The sequence below is a fragment of the Limulus polyphemus genome, unplaced genomic scaffold (assembly GCF_000517525.1).
Source record: "Limulus polyphemus unplaced genomic scaffold, Limulus_polyphemus-2.1.2 Scaffold1033, whole genome shotgun sequence".
Lineage (NCBI taxonomy): Eukaryota > Metazoa > Arthropoda > Merostomata > Xiphosura > Limulidae > Limulus > Limulus polyphemus.
In genome coordinates, this window is record NW_013666643.1 from 281,278 (window position 1) to 303,962 (window position 22,685).

General features: G+C 32.6%; 1 protein-coding gene across 1 annotated transcript in view; it reads left to right on the forward strand.

Moving 5' to 3' along the window:
• The window catches only part of LOC111086353 (homeobox protein Hox-A1a-like), a 30,950-nt gene that overhangs the window by 6,299 nt on the left and 1,966 nt on the right, over positions 1–22,685 (forward strand). The window lies entirely within an intron of this gene.

Below are 22,685 nucleotides of genomic sequence, written 5' to 3' on the forward strand. Positions count from 1 at the left end.
ACATATATATATATATATATATATATATATATACATAATCATGCATAAATACATGCATACACACGTATATATAAATACTTATACATAGATACAAACATACATGTATTATACTATAACTAATGTTATATATATATAGAGAGAGAGACAATAGAGTGAAGAAAGTCCTAATACTTTAAACAACCGATTTTCCTAACTTATGTTCTAGCATAAGGAATGTAGTGGAAAACGAAACAAAGCGTTTCGTTTTGTTCGAAACTGAATAGAACAGAACAGATGGAGCTGGAAATCTCGTATATCTTATTTATTGAGTTATGCACTACGCTTGAGCTATTTTACGAATGCGGTAGTTTGAAATATAGTTTTTCTCGATAACACGTTCTAATGAAGGTCCTTTTGTTCACGGCACTGAACTTGCAACTTTAATGTTGGGTGAAAGTAATAATAATATATCCTACTGTAACTTACCACTATGATTAGGGGAGTTAAATATAATGTTCTCTATAATCTGTATACACACACACACCTAAAGCCCAGGTGTGTGAAATGGTGCACGAAGCTCTTTTATAACCATTTCAAGTTTGTTTCACAACAAAGTCGTAATATGTTTTATAAAAATGGAACTTAATTATGAATTGCAAAAACCAACGTATTATAATGAGAAACAATCTGGTTTTAGAAGGTGTCCGAACCAGAGTATAGGTGTTGTAAACAATAACCGTGCACTTCGATTGAATAAGACAGACTTATTTCGGCTTATTTCTGTTTAACGAACACTGCTCTTATTTGTATATATAGGAGATCATTTCTTATTCAAATAAAGCTTTTGTTTTAGATTTAAATCACACTGGGCTATCTTCTGTGTCCACTGCGAGAATCGAACCCCGTATTTTAGCGTTTTAAGTCCTTAAACTTACCGCTGTCCCACCGAAGGACTTCAAATTAGATATCCTCCTTTTTAATTTATTGTTTATTGATAACGTTTCAGTCTCTATTTAGGCCACTGCAGGAATACATAATATCAAAATATCAGTAAAACATCATAATTATGATATAAATGACGAAAAGAATAAGAAAATACCTTGTGCTTTTAAGTGACTTCTTAATCTTTGAGTAAAAAATATATATATATTAATTTATGTGAGCTTGTACCGCAATAGGTTTATCTTAGTATCTCATTACACGCTTCGAAGCACGTGTTCTGTGCATATATATGTGTGTTTGGGGATTATATATATATATACATATTTCGTCTATCTATTTGTTTTTACAGAACAAACACTACAAAAGGGAAATCCGCCAGGGCAACATTCGTGTCTTAAAACAAACATTCATAACACTATTCACGTATATCTGCGGTATTTCAATAGAAGAGTTAATGATTTAGTGTTGTTCATTTGTTGTATTTGTTACACTATGCAAATACTACACAGTCTCTAAATATGCTTCATTTAAGTGAATTTTGTCAGGTCTATCAAATTATAACTTTTTCTGGTAGTTAAATCAGATAAACAAACTTTACCATTATAAACGTTTCCAGGCTTTCTTCTTGTGTTGAAGTTAATAGTATATCCATTAAGATGTTATCTAAATTACCTATTTATCATGAAATTAATATTTATCTATCAATTTTCTACCTAACTTATCTTCTCATATTGAAATTTATTAATTTTAATACCAGGAAATAAATTAGATAAACTCTTGATGGATATTTATTATTCTTATCTATTAAAATGTTACTTAATTTTACCTTCGTATATTGAAATATATATTAGTGTTTATTAAGAGCTTATCTAATTTACCTCCTTATATTAGAATCAGCATTATATGTAGTGAGAATTTACCTTATCCTTATAAAGTAATTGACCTGTAGATCCTAGGTCCAGAAAAGTTGTAAAAAAGAAAATAGTTTAACTCACTATTCCGACTATTCTAGCTTAGCTATGTTTTTCTTCATTTTTCCATAAATGATTATCACGTCACCTCTTAATTAATTGTAATCATTCTTTGGTTTGTAATCTTATTAAAGATTAAGCTTGTCAAGTATAAGGTCGAAATTTGGCGATTACTTACTAGTTAGTTGGAGAAATAGATAAATTAATGACAGTAAATAATTAGTTTTAGCTCACGGCCAAACTCAGTCTTATTTGTACTTCTTCTGGCTCGCTGAACAATACAATGAGTAAGACAAGTATTATCAAATATTTTGTTCGGTTGTCGCTTAGATCCAAATTAGAAATTTTGTTCTTCTTTTTTACAATATACCCTCATTAATTTACATAAAACAAAACTGTAAACTTAAGATATTTCTCGTGCTTTTTGTTTTATAATCTAATAAAGAACATGAACTTCTACTGTATTCTCTAAGTGAGGGTAAATTGGTCAATTTTAATGGTGTTGGTCAATATTAAAAGTTGCATCAGATGTGGAAGTACTAAAAAAAGTGCTTTTCATCAAACTCGTGATTGAAGGAAAGAAAACTTACATCTTGTTACTTATAAGGAAGTAAGCTTTGCAAAAACTTGTCTTAATACATATTTTCATGACTTTACTGGCATACAAGTATAACTACACTTATTTGAGTTCTTATTTCAACGCGACATGCAAGTTTTATCATCCACATTAGATAAATTGGAGTCTATATGCCACAGAGTTGAGTTACTTTAGCACGTAGAGGAAAAGTTGATGAACTCTTGCTTAGATAGCTTATTAATTACGAATAAAATAAGTCAGAAAGTAGCACAACTTGTTTCCATACTACTACGAGTTAATACATTAAACTATTGTTTCCATACTACTACAAGTTAATACCTTAAACTATTGTTTCCATACTACAACGAGTTAATACCTTACACTGTTGTTTCCAGACTACTACCAGTTAATATCTTACACTGTTGTTTCCAAAATGGTAGTAGTCTGGAAACAAGAGTGTGAGATACTAAGTCGTTGTAGTCTGGAAACAAATGTGTAAGGTATTAAATAGTTGTAGTCTGGAAACAAATGTGTAAGGTATTAAATAGTTGTAGTCTGGAAACAACAGTGTAAGATATTAACTGGTAGTAGTCTGGAAACAGCAGTGTGAGGTACTAAATCGTAGTATGCAAACAACAGTGTAAGGTACTAAATCGTAGTAGTCTGGAAACAACAGTGTAAGGTGCTAAATCGTTGTAGTCTGGAAACAAATGTGTAAGTTATTAAATCGTTGTAGTAATACCTTACACTGTTGTTTCCAGGCTACAACGATTTAGTACCTTACACTTAGGATACTTTCAGTGAATCCAATACACAAATAATAATTATATAGTAAATTAAACTGAGCTTTATTTGACTGTTAAATATACTTCTTTCTGTTTGTTATTAACAAATATTTTTATTCGGTACACACACACACGTACATATATTTTCTTATATGCTTACTAGTAAGTGACAGACATAAACCAGAATTTACCCTACAGCAAACTAATTGATTCTATTATTAAAGTATTCTGCTGTATATGGTACGATATTCTGTATAAAGCCATTACATTCTATTTCCAATACATTTTACAGTCAAAACAAATACTTATTTTTATGTCTTAGGCATTTGTGGTTAAAATTTTATCTTTCTTGGATCTACCAGGTATATATATTTTTTTATTCAAACCCCTAATGAAATACGATATTTTCTTCCATGTAAATAAACAAGAAGGAAAAGGGAGTTTCTTACAATAGAGGCCTGGTGGTTAGGGTGCTCGACTCGCAATTTGCGGGTTCGAATCCCCTTCACTGAACATGCTCATCCTTTCAGCCGGCGTTATAAAGTGACGCTCAATTCCACTATTTGCTGATAGACGAATATTTCAAGATTTGGCGATGGGTAGTGTTTACTAGCTAGTCTATCACTGCTAAGTTAGGCACAGATAGCCCTCGAGTAGCTTTGCGCGAAATTAAAAGATTTCACCTGATCCTCCCAGATCCAAACAAGGACCTAAATCCCGATGCCGACCGAAGCGAAGATGCTGCGACAAATTCCTTTGAATTACAGAAATTCTCGAACAGTTCAGCTTAAAGTATTCCGAAAATAAATTTATAGCTTCAGCTTCTCGGATACTTCTGACAAACATATAATCTTTCATTTTGTTGTACCATTTACTGGCATTATATTTTCCTTTTTTTTCGAAACGCCATTGAAATATAGTGCTGTTGTTGTTTTCAGATTATAAGATTGTGTAGATGATTAAAAGAAAGTAAAAATACCTTCTGAAGATTATCTGCGTCTGTTCAATATGTTTCTTTAATGTATTAACTTATTAATATGTTTATTTATATATGTTATTTAAATGTAGTATCAGTAGAATATTTGTCTTCACAAGTTTTTAAAAACAAAGAATCATTAATTACAGATTAATTTTATAAAGTCAGTAATTAGACATATAATTAATTCCATTTAAAGCATTTAATTTCTTAATGTATTGTACAGATTGTAAATAGTATGGACATTTTCGTAAACAACTGTACGAGATAAGGAATATCTTCAAATAATTATTTTGGTATTCTGAATTATGTACATTTAATAAATCAAGGGTTTATAAGAACGATATTTACAGGTTCCCATGCTGCCTTTGTAACTACTTTTATCATCCATCGTGATGAATGTGGTGGCCATGATTAGACACTATTGCCTGACACTTCAATTTCTATTGTAACAAGCTTCCGCGAAGACCGGCGAAGTCAGTCTTAGATCACTAATCTTTATTAACTTTCCTCAGATCTTCCACTGTAAATAGGCTTTGGTTCCAACAACATGTTCAAAAAGATCAAAAGAACAACTACAAAAACATCGGAGTACTTTACTGGTATGTTGTCGAACGGGATTTCTGTGGTACTAGTTTTTTCAGTCATCTTACTCGTGAAAACAGCTGGTGATTGCGAAGTGTCGCTGGAAACTTATTAACTTGTAGCCTTTACCAACTTTGACTCCTTATTTGTTATGCACACCTTCTTTGCAATGACTTTTAGGATCGGAAAGCTCCTTTTATAACCGCAACTTCCAATTTGTGGCTGAGGAAGTTGCTTTGGATTGGATTGGGGCGTTGTTTCATAGTTTGTTGCTTTCCTAAACGCTCTTTTGTGAAAGATGTTACGCTTCCATGGATGATAATGAAGACCCCCGCTTCCATGGATGATAATTAAGACCCCCCTTTTTTAAAGCTATGTCTTTTGGCTCCATACTGTTTAAAAATCTTACTGTACAAACATCTTTCTTGGAAAGAGCTGTAACAAAATATTCCTCCAGCCATTAGTCTACTGTAGCGTCATTGCACATACAATGGTTTGGAATTCGTCATGAACCAAATACACACACACACACACATATATACATATATATATATACTAAAAAATTTTCCCGTGATACTATAGTTCATGAATGCGAAGAAACGCTATTGTACTGGAATATTGTAAGTGCACTAGAAAATCTGTGCTATTGCTAGGTAATGTATTCATTAAACTCTAATATTCGTGAATATTATTTAGACAATAAACGGGATGTCTATACCAATCCCAGATCTCGGATACAATACGTATTGGCAAACTAATGACGGGTTGTTCGATTCTGGATATGAAAGCTTGTAACAGAGAACATAGCTGGTCGTATATATTCTAGTTTATTGTATTAATAAGGTTTTCAAACATTCAATATTAAATCACTAATGCACTCAATCATTTTGACAAATTAATTTTAAATTGCTCTAATATTTTAAAAAACACTTACGAATTTTTTTAGTAATATCTACAATCTCTCTCCCTCTTTTTTTTTTTTACTTGCCTATTAGCAATCATTAGTCAAGGAAAAGTCAGGGGGTTCATGTAAAGTTCAATAATACCCAAGTTTCTTACTAACATCGTTTCAAAATATGTCTAAGTAGTTTTTTACGTGCTTTCTCTTTTTCCTTTTCTTTACTTTGGGGGTTTTTTACATTCTTACTTCTGTGTAGCAGTTTCACATTTTTTGTTTTGAAAACGTATCTTTCAAGTGATTAGAACAGCATGGTTAGTATCAGATATTTGTCATAGTTTAAATGATATCGAGTATTAAAATAATCAATAAAAATACCTGAAACTTCAAAATACTTACTGACATTATCATACGTAATCAAATTAACAATGACTTTTATGCGAATTTTTGACACTTCAGTATTGTCATTATCAATTATGTTTGTATTAATTTTCTATGTATAAAATAACACTTACTGACATCATCATATGTAATCAAGTTAACAATGACTTTTATAGACATTTTTGACACTTCAGTATTGTCATTATCAATTACGTTTGTAGTAATTTTCTATGTATAAAATAACACTTACTGACATCATCATATGTAATCAAATTAATAATGGCTTTTATAGAAATTTTTCACACTTCAATATTGGCATTATCAATTACTTTTGTATAAAATAACACTTTTTGACATTATCATACATAATCAAGTTAACAATGACTTTTATGCACATTTTGACACTTCAGTATTGTCATTATCAATTATGTTTGTAGTAATTTTCTGTGTATAAAACAACACTTTACATCCTCATGAATATTATCATATCCTATCAGGACCACAAATAAATCACTTGACACTTAAACTGGTTATCCACCTAAAACCCATCTCTGGCTGGTATAATATATATTGTATATAGTACTCTAGTTATTTAACATGTTAATCCATATTATAACCGGATCTATAAGCAAAACTTCAAACACAAGTAATTTATGTAAGATTCGATACCAGTACAAACCATTCTGCTTAATGCGTCTCTGTAACAATGCTACAACAATCTGTTGTTTTTAATAATAACGCAGCACTTTAACATGTTTATTCATATTACACTATAGTAATTATATTGTAATTAACACTACTGTGTTTTGTTTGTCTATAATAACCATTTTAATATGCTTGTCCATACTGAAATGTTGGTACTTACACTGCGATTGTTTCATTCTATTAACTGCTAGAACACAACACTTTAACATCCTCATCCATATAAGAGTGATATAATTAACAATACTATATTTTCTTTCTTCAACAATGTAGCATTTTAACATGATTATTCATACTGAAATAGTGGTATACTAATAATGCATGGTTCCATTTTCTTAATAATAAAGTATCCTTTAACGTAGCAGTATTGTATTTAAGTGATTTATTCCTTACACATTAAGCTAGAACCTTTATTACAGTATCTTAATTAAGAGCTCGACAAGTCCTGTGGCGAAAAGTAGCCTAATAATTTAAATTTGCTTAACTACAACGGAGACGAAGGTATCTAAGATTTTGTGAACAATTCTGAGGAATGAAATAAATGAAGATTTTATTAATAAATCCTGAAAAGATCATTTGCTGAGCCCCATCAATGAGCAGCAGTGAAATGTTTACCATATGCGAAACACTTACAAGCTTTTCAGAGTTCAAGTATGCTACAAAACTGTAACGTTGTTTTTAGCTAGATCAACGGCTATGTGCTGTGACCAGAATAATAAAACAGCAAGCGCTCGGAACCTACCTGGTTGATCTCTTCATCAAGTATACGTTTTCTGAATAGATGAGCAGATAAACCAGCAAACACCCGTCAGTCCATCCTAATTTTGCTAAAAACACATATTTTTTTATCAGCCTATTTGTAAAGAACGCTGGTTGGTCGGTTTATTTTACCTTGCGACGTCCATTGAAAACTGACTGGAATTAGATTTTACTCAGTGTCTCTTATAAATGTAAATATTAATTAACTTCTGATCAAAGCAAGTTACCTCTAAACATCAGAACTAAAAATCAACCCAGTAACGAATATAGCTAATTAAACTAGTTTTACTTATAAGCGTTAAATGTATTGTTTCATCTGTTGGGTACCCTTACTGTTAGTGATATTTTCGGCCATAATCCCAATAGTGTCTCACAAGGTGTGGCTACCATTATTGTTAGCGATATTTTAGGCCATAATCCCAATAATGTCTCACGAGGTGTGGCCAGCTTAGGATATTTAGATTTAGTTCTAAATACATATAATAAAGTAACAATACAAGTTAATATTTCAAATAAAAATAGATATACTAAACATTCTAACCAATCTGTTAATGAAAGTAACATTAAAGAAATTATATAATTAAATTCGACAACACACACAAACACTAATTAAAAATATTTCAAAACGAGGTGTGGTGATCATTATAGGGATATTTCTACATTACCAAGCTTTGGTAGTCTAAATATTTAAAACAAAAATTTAAAATATTCCTTAATTTACGTTAAATATTATTAAAAATGTTTTTTTTTCTCTATCAGAATGAAATAAAATAATCAAAGAACAATAGCGAACAAAGCATCTTAAAGTTTACTCTGATCAATTCAACTGTCTTATAAGCCTATCCAATATAAACATTGAGTGAGTATTTTCTATCCATGCAAACAAAGTTAGTTATTTGTAAATTATACTATATTAACCTAACTACTTAGTATCACACATTCTTTACTTACTTTCTTATTGCCATATTAAACATAACATTATTATTTTCGTTAATTAAATGAATTATTGTGTGTCTCATGATATTATTTTTTGTTTACAAATATAATATAATGCATAAATGTTATGGAACATTTCCAAAAATAAATTGTTCTTAACATAATATAATCCTCATCAATATAACTGCATGTTTTTTTTAATATCATATGTATATATACCACTGAAAACTTGCACATGTACGTGTATACATGTATCATATGTATATATACCATTGAAAACTTGCACATGTACGTGTATACATGTATCAGGTATATATACATGTGATACATGTATACACGTACATGTGCAAGTTTTCAATGGTATATATACATATGATACATGTATACACGTACATGTGCAAGTTTTCAGTGGTATATATACATGATTGAAAACTTGCACATATATGTTTGTACATGTATCATATATCTATCATTACGTTTTGGGACTTGTATAGTAAATTCTGTTTTTTGTTCTTCTACCAATAGTCATTACTGATCATGACATCTGAGGTTTCAATTTGCTGTTTACACAAACACGTGACTATTATGTGGGCGGATCTTTTTCTTATTCTTCCTTTCCTTGTTTTTCTGTTCCACTAGGACATACAACTGGCTGCATATGATGAAAGATAGTTTTAAATGTATGCAGAGGAGTAGCACAGAATGTGTTGGTTCCTCTGCGAATTTTCCCATCGGGTCCCCTTCATATCCGATTTATCATAGTCCTGTGGGCCCCTACTGAGCGTGCCTTCTCCAGTACCGTGTAGTCTGCGGTGGAAGTTACTACGCCCCTGGATGTATGGGATATTGTGGGTTTGAGCACCATATCTACTCCTACTTTTATTTTTATTTTTAGTTCTAATTTATTTTCACATGTGAAACTTGTGAATAATGGCAATATGGGATAGACGGTTTATCCTAGTGCTATGCAAGCTCTATATCTGCAGATAGCTCTCTCAGTTTCTCTCTTCCCGCAGTTGTAGTTTGTTATTCTAAGTTTATTTGATTTTACTTTATTTGCAATGTAATATATTTTGGTCTAGAAAGTGGTTAGGGTACTAGACTCGCAAGCTGAGGGTCGCGGGTTCGAATCCCCTTCCCACCAAACATGCTCCCCCCTTTTAGCCGTGGGGGTGTTATAACGTGACGGTCAATCCCACTATTTGTTGGTAAAAGAGTACCCCAAGATTTGGCGGTAGGGGGTGATGACTAGCTGCTTTTCCTCTAGCGTTTTTCTGCTAAATTAGGGACGGCTAGCGCAGATAGCCCTCGTGTAGCTTTGCGTGATAATTCTAAACAAACCCAACCGGTTAACAATAACATAACCATCTTGTTATTGTTATATTTCAAATTGAAGATCAGATCGAAAAAGAATAAATATGGATTAATTGTTTGTTGGTTTGTAATTAAGCACAAAGCTACACAATGGGCTATCTGTGCTCTGCCCACCACTGGTATCGAAACCTGGATTCTAGTGTTGTAAGTCCGCAGACATGCCGCTGTGCCACTGGAGGGTTACGAATTAATGTTTTTCATGGCTGGTTTATGTGCAAGTTAAAAGAAGCGACTAAACATCTAATAAATACAGAAGAGCTTGGATGTATAAAAATTAATAAATATTTTCTAATGTATACAAGTTGAAATCGGATGGCTTTTTTTTTTCTATATTTCAGACACTTTGTTTTTCTAGTTTAAAATATTTTTAAAAATAATAATAACCTCTTGTACTTCCTTTACCAAAACGCATATGCACATATATATACATATCCATATATTGGAAAAAGGAAATACAGGGGAGATGTGATTGTTTTTAAATTTGGGTTATTTAATTGCTCTTAATATCAAAATTTATAATACGAACATTTTCATCAGCAGAACATTATGAAAAAGTCAAGGTATATAATATACACTTAAGGTTATTTCATTCGCATGTTTCCATAACATGAGGTTTATAATGTTCATATTCTTATTACTTTATCAATACTTATATCTATCAACTTGAATAAATTTATAACCTCATGTTCATTTTTATTACCTCCGCTACAGTTTGTGTGTTTGTCAGCAAGATTTCTCAAAAACGGCTGAATGGATTTGGACGAAAGTTGGTATACATTTGGACTATAACCTAACTTAGAAGTGCTTAGCTTTTTGAGTGTCAAGACCAAAGGTCAAGGTCGCGAATATCCAAAACATTCCTAATTCATTATAAGGTATATATACTTAATTATTCCATGAACACCTACGTATCAAGTTGAACACGTTTATACTCTTGCTACAAAGTGTAATTTCTATATAATATTTACCCTTTCCTCATTTTAATTTTATTTTTATGTAATTCGAACAAAACATTAACTATTGGTACCCGACTACAAAATTTGTAATCAGAGTGTCCAGTCACGAAGAAGACTACTTCAAAACATTAACTATTGGTACCCGACTACAAAATCTGTAATCAGAGTGTCCAGTCACGAAGAAGACTACTTCCGAGTAAATGACAATTCAAGAAGGAATGGTGCTAAAATATGAAGAGACATTTATTAATTAAAATTAACGATGTCTAAGTAACCTTTAAGCTTACATTATTTGCATGACCATTTCCGTGTATTTAGGGATATCACGCACTTGTAGTTAATGAGAGAAAACATGCAGAACTTAGCCATTGAACCTGATGAAGGATTCACTTACATACTAAAGAAAGTAAGTAATTTATCACCTCGTTGGGATGTCTAAGAACAAGGGAAAAAAAACAGGTGATGTGATTAACTTCTGGATTAGTGGCAACTCTTTCAACTTAATCAATACCTGTTAGTGCAAGGAAAACCTTTAATAAAGTTTGTCTTCATTTTTGTACAACATTTTACCGATTACTGGATTTCTTCTATTACCTGAGCTATTCGGATTAACCAAAGCCTCTCTAATGAAGCTATAACATAAAACCAATTTTATAACCTCATGTTCCATCTTATTACCTCCGCCACTAGAAAATATTTTATTTTATAACCACATGTTCCATTTTATTACCTCCGCCACTAGAAAATATTTTATTTTATATCCTCATGTTCCATTTTATTACCTCCACCACTAGAAAATGTTTTATTTTATAACCTCATGTTCCATTTTATTACCTCCGCCACCGTTTGTGTGTTTGTTAGAAATATTTCTCAAAACGGCTGAATGGATTTGGACGAATGTTGGTATACATTTGGACTATGACCTAACTTAGAAGTGCTTATTTGGATTGTCAAAAACAAAGGTTAAGGTCACAGCAAGGTCACGAATATCCAAAACATCCCTATCTGTTAACATGGGGGCCGAATTTTCACACTATTTATACTCTATAACTCAGTCAAAAACAATCGGATTTTGATGAAATTTTGGTGGACACATGTAGAATATTATTACTAATTGTCTTGCCAAAAATTGTCGGTATTAGTTGATAACGACGGACATACGGACACATTTTCGTATTTTTTGGGAGCCGAATATGATCAACACTGCGTGGCGGAGGTATGAAATAAATGTTATATTTTTTAAACATTTATGGTTCATTATTTTTTCAACACCCTTTTTCTACACCACATCATAATTGGGTGTCTAAAAAATAATAGATAGGTAGGTAGGTAGGTAGCGTAGATAGGTAGATTTCTGGTTAATATTATCCAAAATCTTCACCACAGTTTTGGAATCGCCGAGTAGCATTTTTTTCGTTACGTTTGGTGTGAACTGTCAAGCAGTACAACATTCATGACTAATGATGGTTAGTTCTACTGTCTGGCAAGAGATCAAAGAAAATGTCAAATTACCAACAAACTACCTCGAAATGATAGATCATTGGCAACAAGAAACCTTCGTTCGAGCCTCTTTGTGTGAAAAACCCTTATTGATACCCTCTAAAAATAGATTATTATGACCTATGTTTTGTCGAAACTGTTAGTTCAGTACCTGATTTTTTAATTTTTTTGTTGTTGTTGCGAAAACCGTTGTGCTATTTTTAAACTCATAAAAACTACATATATTTGTTGGATGCTTGACACGTTTCGTAATATTAGAATAAAAATATTTGTACGACACGCTAGTCTGCCGAAAGTATTTATCCTACATTTTCAGCGCATGCCCATTAATCAGATTTTATACTGAAAATAAAGATGCAGTCTGTGATCTCTCTTTTTCCAGCTGAAGCTATTACACTGTACTCATGTTGCTCATCTACCCAGGAAGAAACGCAAACGTTCGTGCCAGATTTCTCTTTCCATTTCAATCGTGGTATATACTTAGGTATAAAAACAATAATACCAAGGGGGTGTTCAGGAATCGACATATTCTTCTTCATCCTGCTCTTGGATTGTTTAAGGCGTGGAATGAGTTTTAAATCAGAATCAGAACAAAATGAGGGGGTGTTCAGGAATCGACATATTCTTCTTCATCCTGCTCTTGGATTGTTTAAGGCGTGGAATGAGTTTGAAATCAGAATCAGAACAAAATGAGGGGGTGTTCAGGAATCGACATATTCTTCTTCACCCTGCTCTTGGGTTGTTTAAGGCGTGGAATGAGTTTGAAATCAGAATCAGAACAAAATGAAAATTGATATATAGAAAAAAAGAGTTGTTAACCGAACATTTATGAACAGAAATCTAGGTAGTACGATTTTATTTATACTTGCACAATAATTAAAACGTAGAAAAATCTAATTGGCGGTAAACAAATGAATATAATAGTAAGTCAAGGATAAGTAAAACAGCGTCCGTGCCAGAAACGGGGAAGATACAATATATATGCTGTCGTCCAATTGACTGAGCCTCTGTGACAATACTCGAGTATTTATCTCTGTCAGTACGTGGAACACCGATATCACTTTGCAGCGTGCTTCGTACGCCCGATACACTAATCCTATTTTTAGATATTTGTCAAAAGATAATTCCTCTGAACTTTCGAAATTTCTTCAAATAAGAAAGCGTTTGATTCCTCCAGACCAATATTAAGGACATCAAACCATGTATATTCTTCCCGCAATAGTGTACACAAACAAACTTATAAAAAAAAAAAGAAGAAAATAATGTTTTCATAACTATTACGCTAACTTGGGTCGTGAGTGACCTAATTGTTCCCGTCCCGTTACCATAAAAAAATACCATCGCACTCTGCAATTTGGAACCGTGGATCCCTTTTCTGATCTTTTAAATCTTGGGGTCACAAGCACCGAAATCCAGACATTCCATCCGTACCCATAGATCCCTTCTTTATATACCGTGATACATTGGAGCTACTACCTCTACGATCCATGCTAATCAGTGGACTCTAATATTTTAAACCTCGAAGTTATAAGCACCAAATATGTTCATGTGTGGATTTCAACCGCTTCCCTAAAATATTACGTCTTCGAGTCACTAACTCCACGATCCATGTAGGTTCGTCAATGGACCACTTCTCCGATCTCTTTAACCTCGAGGTTACAAACACCCTTTGTCAAACCCTGGGATTTCTACATCAGGAGCTCCCCAATGATTTTTTTTAATATGAAGATGAATAAAATAAAATAAAAACATCAATTAATTTTCCGTATTAGGTGTGGTCTAGTGATTAGCGAGCCTGAATGTGTTTATAAGTATCCGTAGTTTGTGTCTCGTTGCCGCAAAACAAGAAAAAATTGTTCTCCGCACATTGAAGCCTTATGTGTGTTATTAGAGTAACAGACAGATCTCTCTCTTCGATGAGATCAACCCAAGAACTGGTTGAGGGTGTTGTTGATTTGCTATCTTCCCTCTAGTCAATCAGCTCAAAATTAAGTATGAATAGCACAAATAGCTCTTGTGTACCTTTGCACGAATATCCAAAACAAACAAATTAATTTTCTAAACATGTTTACGAATACGTTTAGTTATAGAAGCCAATGCCATTGAATAATAAACGTCCTGGTAAACTTACAAACTAATAACGCATAAACGTTATCAGCAGAACAACATTTGTCTTAGCTGAAAACACTAGTTTCTTTATCTGGTTATTTAATAATTACCTATTGATTTTGAAATGGTACCAACAGACTTTGTATAGCGAACGTGAGTCAGTATATTTAAAATACAGGTCATGAATAATCAATAACACAGAACCGCGAGCAAGACTGTAAATATCGTCCTAGGTATTTAAAGCATTGCGAGTTACTTTATGATATATTTATACACACTATCTCCGATATATAATCATTCATTTTTCGAAGCATATATTTAGTGTTGCACTCCTGTTGTTGCACTTCTGTTGTTGTTGAATGTTTTACAATGAATCATAACAGGTGATAATAATCACACAAGAAATCATTACGGAAACTAATTTTTATTTTCAATATAATCTATACATGAAAGAGAGAGAGAGAAAACAAACATGGAGAGCGTCTAATAAGCACCCTAGCCACAGTTGTAAGTGAACATGTCACAGCCAGGAAGCAGTTTCGTATGAAATAGGGCATTCAGTCTTCTTTCTTTGTATATGATTCGTGTAGCAGATCTGGGATTCTGTTATCGACTGCTCTGGTTCCTTCCCCTGGAATAAGAAAAAAAATGTGGGAAGTACCAACGCAAGTCAGCTCATTGTGAAGTCATCCATGTGGAACTCTGCAGGATAAAAATCTTTTTCTATTTTGAAGTACAAAGTTTCACGCTTCAATAATTATAATATTTTATATTTGATTCGATTAACCTTTTATTTCAAATTAAGAGATATCATATCCGGCCACCAAGTGATTACAGCAAACAGAAGACGTGTTTTTTATTAAGCCCTTCGGGTTAAATTATTTTATCCTAATTATAACAACTGTTCATTGTAATATGTTGTTGTTGTTGTTTTCTGTTGTAAGGCACAAAGCTACATGGTAAGCTATCTGCACTCTTCCCAACGCGAGTATCGAAATCCGAATTTTAGAGTTATAAGCCCACTGATAATATTTTATTTCTATATTTCACTTAAGTATGTTAATATTATACCATTTTTAAAATGATACTGTTTTTTACATAGTTTATTCTGTCTTTCCAAATTACACACTACATTCAACCATCTTCATTTTGAGTTACACTTGTCATCTTCTCAAGACTAGTGGCAGTAATGCAACTGCATGAAGTTAGTAGAATTATTGAAATTTTTCCCACATTGCTACTGAAGTTTCTAATTTATGTTTCTTTCTTTTTTATGACTGTACAATGAGTGTACTATCATAAAGCTTAGAGTTGAAACTCCTGTCAATACTACTTATTGATTCTTTTGACAATGAATCATACGGGTCAAAATGATGCACTGTAAATAGAAAAAAATAAATAAAATCGATGTGAAACGTCATTTAGATAATTGTATCAAAATCATTAACGTGGTCGAACAGTAATTTAATTTTTCTTTTTAATATTTGGGTTCAGTTTGTTTGCTTGTCTGTTTAGAATTTCGCGCAAAGCTACACGACGGCTATCTGCTTTAGCCGTCCCTAATTTAGCAGTGTAAGACTAGAGGGAAGGCAGCTAGTCATCACCACCCACCGCCAACTCTTGGGCTACTCTTTTACCAACGAATAGTGGGATTAAACGTCACATTATAACGCCCCCACGGCTGAAAGGACGAGCATATTTGGTGGGACGGGAATTCGAACCCGCGGTCCTCAGATTGCAAGTCGAGCGCCCTAACCACCTGGCCATGCCGGGCCACATTTGGGTTCAGCAGTTTTCACTATTACAAATATTTTTATATTTTAACCACTTCGAAATGAATTCAACTAAACAAAATCGTGTTAATATTTATGTATTTTTTAAAAAACTTTATTGTATCTAACCACGCCCTGTCCCTCGTTGAGTCAGCAGGCTTGCAACACTAAAATGTGGGGGTTCGATTCCTCTCGGTAGACAAAGCGCAGATAACTCATTTTTTAGATTTGCGCTGAAAAATCACTAACAACAAAACTAACCACGCCTACACAGGGTGTAGTAGAATTAGCTATACTTTTGGGTAACCCTAGAGTTTTAGATTTAAACTATTTCTGCAAACCTTGTTTAATTAACTGACAGGGTAAGGACTTCATATGTTGTCGAATGTTATTTTCTTGCTTTGAACTAAAATCAGCATAAAATTTTGTATTTTGTTTTCATTCTCATAGTGGTAGCATAAGACTAAAATTGACCCATGAATAATTAATGTATTCTAATTACTCAACAATAATTTCTAAATAAACAACTGTTATTCACTACATTAGGCAGTGCTGTAATCTCAAGTACGTATATATACAAAGAGAAGAAAAAAACACCTCCCTCTCACGTCTTGTATCTTTCCTACTGCAACGAAGATAGTACTGTTGCCTCAATGGTACAGTATCCCGAGTGATGTTTTATTGTTTTTGTCTTTTAACAACTGAGTAAGTGCACTTGTTGATAACAGTATGCTAAAGGCACAGAACGTTAGTGTTACAGACTATATATGAAAGGTAACACTATGAGTATCATGTTGAAAGGTTACGTTATAAATTAAACGTGAAAGCTAACATCATAGTTCAAAGGTTAATAATAAATTGGCAAACAATGATTTCTAAGCATAACGAATTTATTTATTTTTGGGCAATGAACTACAAGTTTCAACAGAAAGAAGACAAACCAATGTGCTGTAGAAACGTGTAGTATGTTGCCCCAAAAATAAATCAATTCATTATGCTTAGAAATCACTATTTGCCAATTTTTTTATTTTATTAACATAACGTGCTTCCATACTCAAGTTGAAAATTACACGTAAAAGTACAATATTACAAAAATAATTTTGAAAAGTTACCTTAAATGTTAAATTACTGTTAAATGTTAAAAGTACAGGTATCAGATTGGAAAGTCATATCACAAACCACACGTGATGTCTATTCTTATTACATGTAGCTTATCGCAGATAAGCATTGCAAGCAAAACGGTAAACCTGATATTATAAACACTACAAGTTTAGTTAATATTTTCAGCTGTTCATCAGACGTGGTTGGGGGCGATAATGTTTTCCGTCGACTTTAGTGAACGTGCTGAAAAAAAAAAGACGTAATAATTCCAACTACAAAAATCTCCGAAGAAACAGCCAAGTGCAGAATACAGTCATAATCTCAAAGGAACTAATAAAACATAAGATCTACGCGTGATTCGTCAGTTTAGGAATTATATAGTTATAAGTATATAAAAATAATATCTAGTTAGGGTATTAACGATGATCATCCGGAAGGAATTAGATAGATGGACAGAAGAATGGATGGATAGATTTAGTACAATGTCGGTAAGTAGATAACCATGTTATCTAGTTTGAAATTCCAGCTCTCTGTAATAAGTCCAGCACGTGTAAACTTTAATGGAAGGCTGATAGTCACTGCTGGAGGTAATCAACGCACTCAACTCCACCCACCTCGACTTTGTTCAGTAGTGTTTATCAGCTCTAATGTTAAAGAAGAAGAATGCTAAGCTACTTCCCCCCCCCCTTTCCAAAACTATTACAAAGAGCGGGAAATCTACTACATGGTATCGAACGTTCAGACTGTAAACGACACCAACGAATTACCTTAATTATGCTTAGACTCAAAAAGAGAAACTAGGATATAGCACGATAATGTGTGTTTGTAGGTGCGCATATTTATGAAGGGGGACGAAAACGATGTAAATATAATGTACATTTTATAATCTTATGCACACGGTTTCTACAGTTGTTAACTCTGTATGGTTATGCCACACCCTTATATCTAACATCTAATCTTTAACCACTGTAGTTTTTATATTGTTTCTGCTTAGACAGGGAAGGACAAGACATTGCCGATTAAGTGTTCATCAGGATAAACATGTGGATTTGATTATTCGACTTAAACTATTGTATATCAAGAGTAATTTCAAAAACAAATTTTGTATTGTATTTCATTGTACAACAAACGAAGTTATGAATCTTAAGTAATGTTTCTAAAATATTTATTTATCATGTTTGTTTTTTCAAGGAGTTTGTTCGTTTCGAATTAGGCTTACAAGGTATCAAACAATGCTAACCATGACAGTCAGCCAATGCTAAAACGACTAAGTTAGCGCAAAACTCAATCAAGTTCCTATATAATTATACAGGATTCCATAGATTTTCTATATACTTATACAAGATTCTATATATTTTCTATATAATCATACAGGATTCCATAGAGTTTCTATATAATTATACGGGATTCTATAGAATTTCTATATAATTATACAGGATTCCATAGAGTTTCTATATAGCTATTCCATAGATTTTCTAATGACATTCTGAAAGGAATCTTTACTTTACTCCCACCAAATATTTCCACAACCTTTACATATTAACTCTTGTAATCACCAGTTCTACCTCTATAGCTATTTCTACCCTACCATCTAACACCATCGTCTCTACGTTTAGTATAATAATCACAGGCTCCACCTCTGTGTCTACTTCTAACCTATTAACTAACATCGTAATCTCTACTTTTAGTAAAATAATCATCAGCTCCATCTCTATTGCTACCTCAACAATACTAATTACCATCATGATCTGTATTGCCATCATCATTTATAATTTTATTCTGACAGCTACAATATCCATCTGTGTTGTTAGTTTCATTCAACTACTAACATTATCATCATCATATTTCTACTTTTATCTTAATAATCACTAGAATGACTCTTACAACTTCTACCTTCCTATTAACATCATCATTATCGTATCGTAATTATATTTAATGATAATTATCACAACTGCTTTATTTTAGCCACTATCCTGTCTCTGCTGATAAAAAGTACAAGTACCTGTACTACTGTCTGGTTATCTGATCTATTCCTCCATTATCTTTGTAATGCTCTGTAGGACGTGGCTGCTAAATGTATTCAGGATGCTAAAGTAAAAGTTATATTTGAATATTTGCGTAAATAATGGATTGTATCACGGAAACAAAAACATAAATGCTTTCGTAATATAACTTTTTGTTTAATATTGTCTCGTACAATAGTAAGTACAGTCGCTAATAAAAACAACTGGTCCCAATATTTTCAAAAGTAACAGAAGGATTGATGTGATTAAGTTGTGACCTCAGCAGCGTGTTATTAGAAATAATGAGGCTTTGGCTTAATTAGCTCAATTTTGTAAATTAAAGATGTTAACATTAATCATCTAATGAAATTAAAGTGTTACGAAACAGCCAATAAATATCGCGAAATTTGCTAATAGCACATTTTCTGATTTTTCTGTGTTTTCTAGGGCTCGAAGAAATAATATTTCACATTCTAGGGCTCGGAGAAATAACATTTCACATTTTAGCGCTAGGAGAAATAACATTTCACATTTTAGCGCTAGGAGAAATAATATTTTACATTCTAGGGCTCGGAGAAATAACATTTAACATTTTAGCGCTAGGAGAAATAATATTTTACATTCTAGGGCTCGAACAAATAATGTTTCACATTCTAGAGCTAGGAGAAATAATATTTCACATTCTAGGGCTCGTAAAAATAATATTTCACGTTCTCGGTATCGAAGTAATAATATTTCACATTGTAGGGCTCGGAGAAATAATATTTCATATTCTAGGGCTCGGAGAAATAATATTTCATATTCTAGGGCTCGGAGAAGTAACATTTCACATTGTAGGGCTCGGAGAAATAATATTTCATATTCTAGGGCTCGGAGAAATAATATTTCACATGCGAAAAATCACGGCAGATACATCTTACCACTACTCTTCCATTTTTTGTTGCTTCGTCTGTCTTTAGTCATTAGTTTATCACCAGTGGAATTAGCCCATGTACAGCTTCAACTGGCCCAGTGTTGACCTAGTTTCGACTGTTTGTAATTAACACTGTTTGTAATGTTAATGAATGTTTAGTGTCTGTCTCTTCAGTCCCACGACATAGAAACTGTCATTGAGCTTGCTATAGTTAGTAAGGTCTGTTGATGTTGGCGATTTAGGAGACATTGATAAATAGTATGATTTAAGATAAACAACCAAATCATCTCAATTAAAGGTGCTGCGACGTTCTAGAAAATATTACCCGTCATTCCCTCATTCATGTGACGAAGTACTTTCTCCAGCAGCACATGTTATGTGTGCACATGACTTTGGTTATCTTACCATGAAGTAACTAATAAGTAAACATCTCTTTAATTTTCTTGTTTTGATTAACAGACAGCTGTGGCTTAAATTCAGAAAGTTCTAAGCGTTTGATTCCCCTGAAGTTGACGTGTAGGAAGTATTATTTTATACTTCATATTTTGTCATTTTAGTCCTAGATATATATATATATCATTTTCTAATATCAAACGGTTTTAGACCCAATATCCTAAATTTAAATAATTCGAAAAGAAAAAAGAAACGATACTGAAATCCAATAGGACATAGCGTCGAGGAAAACAGTTAAATATTACAGTTTGTAAAGCGTGTTTGACTTCGGTGTACTTTAAAATCAGTCTTTTATTATAGTGCGTAAAGTGTGTTTGACTTTTATGTGCCCCTAGTGGCACAGCGGTATGTCTGTGGACTTACAACGCTAGTATCCGGGTTTCGATACCCGTGGTGGGCAGAGCACAGATAGCCCATTGTGTAGCTTTGTGCTTAATTACAAACAAGCAAACAAAAACTTTGGTGTACTTTAAAATCAGTCTTTATTATAGTGTGTAAAGCGTGTTTGACTTTGGTGTAGTTTAAAATCAATCTTTATTAGACTACGTAAAGCGTGTTTGACTTTGGTGTAGTTTAAAAACAGTCAATTATTACAGCATATAATGTGTGTTTGACTTTGATGTCGTTTTAAAAATTTTCATATATTACATTATGTAATGTGTGTTTGAGTTTGTAATAGTTTCAAACAATTCAAATATTACAGTGTAAAGTGTGTTTAGTTTGATGTGGCTTAAAACTTTTAATAATAAATTAAATCCACCTGTGACCTATTTGAACATAGAACAATGCACATGACGGGTATGGTACACCTATGTTTAATGTTACAACAATACGCATGACGGGTATGATACACCTATGTTTAATGTTATAACAATGCACATGACGGGTATGGTACACCTATGTTTAATGTTACAACAATACTCATGACGGGTATGATACACCTATGTTTAATGTTATAACAATATGCATTACGGGTATGATACACCTATGTTCAATGTTACAACAATGCACATGACGGGTATGATACATCTATGTTTAATGTTACAACAATGCACATGACGGGTATGATACACTTATGTTTAATGTTACCAAACTTGGTTTTGAAGAAAAATACTGGAATTTTGTAAAAGTTAATTATCAGTACACACTTTTACTTTTGCTAGGTAAAGTGAAACTGATTGCTGTAAAAACAGACTTGGAGGCAAATATTATTAAAATTTACTCACAATTATGCTTCAGAACAAACCACCAAAGAAGTTTTCAGTTTGCCAACAATAACATTGACTGTAACGCTAATAAGTTATTTTTTGAAAATTTATTTCAAATATCCTTTTTTATTTACTGATATATATTTATAATTTCCTACGTCTCAGTTAAAAGACTTCTTTTCTATGTAGTGATCGTACTGAGTCAAAATTAAAACATTAATTGAAGATCACTATTGAAGTACATTTTCTCTTAAGTAGAATTATTAAAAATTCTTAAATACATATTATGGAAGCCTTTGTAAGCAACGTACACTTTCATGCCAAATCCCATGTCATGTTTGTGTTTAGACAACCACACCTATATATAAACATATATTTTTTTGCGATAAGTAAAAGTACTGTAAATATTTTACAAGATTTGCTCGTATTTAAATACGTGAATACGAAAACATCAAATTGATAAAGATTAGAGAAGCAGTGACTGTAAATTATTCTATGTTAAGTCGTTGTATATGTACGGTCTTGGCATAGCCTGGTGGTTAGAGAGCTTGAAAATAATATCGGCCGACCCAAAACTAGTTGGGATTAAGATCGTAAATGAATACCGTATTTTTCGAAATATAAGACGCACCCTTATTTTGAAGACAAAGTTTGGGAGAAAAAAAGTTACAGTCGCATTTGAAAGATTTTTATCGAACAAAAATTCAATTTGATACTTTAAAAAGTAATATATGTTGTTCTAAACACAAAAGAGCTCAAAACATCAAAATAAAAAGCCCCCCCAGTGGCACAGCGGCATGTCTGC